This window comes from Mytilus trossulus, chromosome 7 (genome assembly GCF_036588685.1).
Source record: "Mytilus trossulus isolate FHL-02 chromosome 7, PNRI_Mtr1.1.1.hap1, whole genome shotgun sequence".
In the NCBI taxonomy this organism is placed as follows: Eukaryota; Metazoa; Mollusca; class Bivalvia; order Mytilida; family Mytilidae; genus Mytilus; species Mytilus trossulus.
The window spans coordinates 47,820,499-47,826,498 of record NC_086379.1 but is presented as its reverse complement, the minus strand read 5'-3'; positions in this window follow the sequence as shown (position 1 = coordinate 47,826,498).

The following is a 6,000-nucleotide window of genomic DNA, read 5'->3' as shown; positions in this document are numbered from 1 at the left end:
CTTGCTCTATTCGATTTGATAGATAAAAAACAAACCATCTATCAAACGAAAACTGGATCAAGTGAGAAAGAAGCTTCTGTCATAAGTACAAATTATCGCTTCATTGCTTATTTCAGAGTTCAAAGCTTGGTCCGACTCTAAAACTATGTTTGACAATTATTGACTACACCAAAACTATGTTTAAAGATTTTCCAGCCGAATGTCAGTAGTTTTGTTCTGTTGCACCAGCTTTCTTCCCCATTATATAGCTGGTCGCCATAAAAATAGCAACTAATAATAAAAGTGGCGTTAAAGACCAATAATGAATAAATCAATCATTGTACAAATCAGACGTTTCACACACAGATCTTATCCTCATTGAACAAGAATCTATGCATTTGAAATTGAATTTGACAATAGGGAAATTTCCAGCATCGTATAATGACCAAACCCGATATGACTGTAATATGTGCCACTGGACATGAACCCGAATGTTTGTAACATTGTAATTCTTATAAGAAAGGGAGAAAGTTAAAGCATCAACTTAGCTTTCAACTACTATCTACCACTGTAGAAGTAAGCTAAGAATATAGAAAATACCTTAGGTTTTCAAGGGTTAAGCATCATAAAAAGGACCTAATTTTTAAGGTTGATGTGTCCAGCATATTACATATGTGGCAACCTTTTGTAAAAGTCTTGTACTAAGTTAAACATTTAAAACTATTTAAGTTCCGTCACTAACTTAAAGTCGACAACTTATAATGTAGAATATCTTTTTTGAATAGAAAAGAGTGTTTTCTATTTTTGACTATTGCAAATTTTTCGAGAATGAATCGAGCAGTCCCTATTCGAATGCAGCATTCACTAGCTTAGTAGACATGTCTTTGACAATCAATACCGTGAACCACTGACAGTGTCTTTAAAGATCCAATGTCCAAAAATGTCAAAAAAGGGGGTACAGAGTATTGTCCCCGCTAAACTGAGGTGTGCATGTTTCAGCTCTGGGGTTCACAGTGAAGACATATTTTTTTCAGTTATAACATTTGAGGTACACAGTCTGTAGGAAGTACACCACTAATTCATGGTCCCATTGTTTCTATGTTAAATTCCTCCGTTTCAAGCAGGCACACCTCTTTTATTTTAAGTTCAAATAAAGTGGCAATCATTGCATTTCAAAGCAACACTTTATGGTGTCTTGTACTGAAAAAATCAACATACCTTGCATGGCATATAAGAAAGAACTGGTTCCCGGAACTTTAGATGTACCAAAACAGGTACTTCAGATCTGACAAACAGACAAAATGTACCCTCTTTTTAAAATTTGATGCAGTTTTTTTAATATTCAAAACTAAAAGTCCAAAAGTGTTCTACAATGATCACCAGTCCTTCAGCTTTCATTTGATAACAAACATATCTAAATATTCTACATATTTTGAAAGTTACACTCATGCGTAGGAACTATTTTGTGTTAAATATGTACTACTTTCTGGTATGTGCTTTCTGGCCGGGCCTGGATTAGTGGTGTTACACCTGTAGAATGAAACAAGAGTTGAAACGATGATGTTCGTCTTGGTGTATACTCAAAAATTAACTTAATCCGAACTGGTTAGATATGAAATGAAGTCACAAGACACGTGCGAAAAGTCGCTGCTTGAATAGGCAGAGTTGCCCTTCGTACAACTTTGACACGTAGTCCCTCAATGGCTCAATGATCTAAAGCATAATAACATATCATAAAGTTCACTATTAAAGAAATAATATGAATAATATTTTTAGCCATTATAGATTTTTATATGTAAAAAATAAAACACAGCAAAAATAGTTTACCTACATCAAAAATGACAGGAACTATATTCATAGACAACCGATTACGAGCGACCAAAAAGGTCATTCTTAAACATATTTCTCTATTTAGTTGTTTGAGTCTCTCTTTTGCTTTTTTCTCTCTCACTTACTTATGCATAACATAACACCTTAACTTCAAGTTTTAATATATATATATACATATATATGTTTGTGTATTGTGCATCAATATGAAATATGGGGTAAACGTCAATGAGACAGCAACCTAGCAACATGAATAACCAAAAGAATGTGTTTGGTTTGAATGGAAGCCAGATATATATGCGAGTTTTTTTTCTCACTCAACGAGAAAGCATCTCAACGACAAAAATGTATTCAAACGAACTATGCACACGGCTACTGTTCTTTTTTTCCTTAAATTCTATTTAAAAGCTCTTGCTCTATTCGATTTGATAGATAAAAAACAAACCATCTATCAAACGAAAACTGGATCAAGTGAGAAAGAAGCTTCTGTCATAAGTACAAATTATCGCTTCATTGCTTATTTCAGAGTTCAAAGCTTGGTCCGACTCTAAAACTATGTTTGACAATTATTGACTACACCAAAACTATGTTTAAAGATTTTCCAGCCGAATGTCAGTAGTTTTGTTCTGTTGCACCAGCTTTCTTCCCCATTATATAGCTGGTCGCCATAAAAATAGCAACTAATAATAAAAGTGGCGTTAAAGACCAATAATGAATAAATCAATCATTGTACAAATCAGACGTTTCACACACAGATCTTATCCTCATTGAACAAGAATCTATGCATTTGAAATTGAATTTGACAATAGGGAAATTTCCAGCATCGTATAATGACCAAACCCGATATGACTGTAATATGTGCCACTGGACATGAACCCGAATGTTTGTAACATTGTAATTCTTATAAGAAAGGGAGAAAGTTAAAGCATCAACTTAGCTTTCAACTACTATCTACCACTGTAGAAGTAAGCTAAGAATATAGAAAATACCTTAGGTTTTCAAGGGTTAAGCATCATAAAAAGGACCTAATTTTTAAGGTTGATGTGTCCAGCATATTACATATGTGGCAACCTTTTGTAAAAGTCTTGTACTAAGTTAAACATTTAAAACTATTTAAGTTCCGTCACTAACTTAAAGTCGACAACTTATAATGTAGAATATCTTTTTTGAATAGAAAAGAGTGTTTTCTATTTTTGACTATTGCAAATTTTTCGAGAATGAATCGAGCAGTCCCTATTCGAATGCAGCATTCACTAGCTTAGTAGACATGTCTTTGACAATCAATACCGTGAACCACTGACAGTGTCTTTAAAGATCCAATGTCCAAAAATGTCAAAAAAGGGGGTACAGAGTATTGTCCCCGCTAAACTGAGGTGTGCATGTTTCAGCTCTGGGGTTCACAGTGAAGACATATTTTTTTCAGTTATAACATTTGAGGTACACAGTCTGTAGGAAGTACACCACTAATTCATGGTCCCATTGTTTCTATGTTAAATTCCTCCGTTTCAAGCAGGCACACCTCTTTTATTTTAAGTTCAAATAAAGTGGCAATCATTGCATTTCAAAGCAACACTTTATGGTGTCTTGTACTGAAAAAATCAACATACCTTGCATGGCATATAAGAAAGAACTGGTTCCCGGAACTTTAGATGTACCAAAACAGGTACTTCAGATCTGACAAACAGACAAAATGTACCCTCTTTTTAAAATTTGATGCAGTTTTTTTAATATTCAAAACTAAAAGTCCAAAAGTGTTCTACAATGATCACCAGTCCTTCAGCTTTCATTTGATAACAAACATATCTAAATATTCTACATATTTTGAAAGTTACACTCATGCGTAGGAACTATTTTGTGTTAAATATGTACTACTTTCTGGTATGTGCTTTCTGGCCGGGCCTGGATTAGTGGTGTTACACCTGTAGAATGAAACAAGAGTTGAAACGATGATGTTCGTCTTGGTGTATACTCAAAAATTAACTTAATCCGAACTGGTTAGATATGAAATGAAGTCACAAGACACGTGCGAAAAGTCGCTGCTTGAATAGGCAGAGTTGCCCTTCGTACAACTTTGACACGTAGTCCCTCAATGGCTCAATGATCTAAAGCATAATAACATATCATAAAGTTCACTATTAAAGAAATAATATGAATAATATTTTTAGCCATTATAGATTTTTATATGTAAAAAATAAAACACAGCAAAAATAGTTTACCTACATCAAAAATGACAGGAACTATATTCATAGACAACCGATTACGAGCGACCAAAAAGGTCATTCTTAAACATATTTCTCTATTTAGTTGTTTGAGTCTCTCTTTTGCTTTTTTCTCTCTCACTTACTTATGCATAACATAACACCTTAACTTCAAGTTTTAATATATATATATACATATATATGTTTGTGTATTGTGCATCAATATGAAATATGGGGTAAACGTCAATGAGACAGCAACCTAGCAACATGAATAACCAAAAGAATGTGTTTGGTTTGAATGGAAGCCAGATATATGTGCGAGTTTTTTTTCTCACTCAACGAGAAAGCATCTCAACGACAAAAATGTATTCAAACGAACTATGCACACGGCTACTGTTCTTTTTTTCCTTAAATTCTATTTAAAAGCTCTTGCTCTATTCGATTTGATAGATAAAAAACAAACCATCTATCAAACGAAAACTGGATCAAGTGAGAAAGAAGCTTCTGTCATAAGTACAAATTATCGCTTCATTGCTTATTTCAGAGTTCAAAGCTTGGTCCGACTCTAAAACTATGTTTGACAATTATTGACTACACCAAAACTATGTTTAAAGATTTTCCAGCCGAATGTCAGTAGTTTTGTTCTGTTGCACCAGCTTTCTTCCCCATTATATAGCTGGTCGCCATAAAAATAGCAACTAATAATAAAAGTGGCGTTAAAGACCAATAATGAATAAATCAATCATTGTACAAATCAGACGTTTCACACACAGATCTTATCCTCATTGAACAAGAATCTATGCATTTGAAATTGAATTTGACAATAGGGAAATTTCCAGCATCGTATAATGACCAAACCCGATATGACTGTAATATGTGCCACTGGACATGAACCCGAATGTTTGTAACATTGTAATTCTTATAAGAAAGGGAGAAAGTTAAAGCATCAACTTAGCTTTCAACTACTATCTACCACTGTAGAAGTAAGCTAAGAATATAGAAAATACCTTAGGTTTTCAAGGGTTAAGCATCATAAAAAGGACCTAATTTTTAAGGTTGATGTGTCCAGCATATTACATATGTGGCAACCTTTTGTAAAAGTCTTGTACTAAGTTAAACATTTAAAACTATTTAAGTTCCGTCACTAACTTAAAGTCGACAACTTATAATGTAGAATATCTTTTTTGAATAGAAAAGAGTGTTTTCTATTTTTGACTATTGCAAATTTTTCGAGAATGAACCTTTTTATTTTTCACTCTATCCGGTCCTGCTTTTTTTTTTTTAGTTTCTCCTGACTTTTTTTACATAAATTGTCATCCTAACTTCTTTTTTTTTGCAAGTGTCTCATCCTGCCTTTTTTTTACTCAAAACTCCTGTCCTGCCTATTTTTTTCAAATTTCATCCTATTCTTTTTTCTTTAGTTCATTCACAGAATAGCTTAATAAATATTTACAGTCCAATGAAACCTATAAAATTTAACTCATCATAATGACTTGTTTCGTCAAATCATTAGTCTATTGGTTTGTTTATTCAACAATTGTTTGATTATTGTGAACTAGGGTAATGCCACTCGTAATCACTTAATTCAATCAAATCCTGATTAATTAAAGTTACGTAATCAACTGCATTCTGTCTTAGCTTTTATAGAAAGGATTCGGCAAATCAATCATCATTTCTCAATTTGAGAAAGGAGTAGGTCCGGTAAGGCCTGATTTGGGCCTGATTTGGGCCTCAAATTCCAGGTTCATTTATTCAAGCTAAAAAATGAAGAATCTATAAATATGTAAAAAAACGTCACTTTTTAATAACACAACAAGCCCGTATTTTCATGCCAGTACCGAAGTACTGGCTACTGGGCTGGTGATACCCTCGGGGACTAATAGTCCACCAGCAGAGGCATCGACCCAGTGGTAGTAATAAAATTAACGGTACCAATTTTCTTGCAACAGATTCGCATTTCGACAATACATGTCTCTTCAGTGATGCTCGTGGCCAA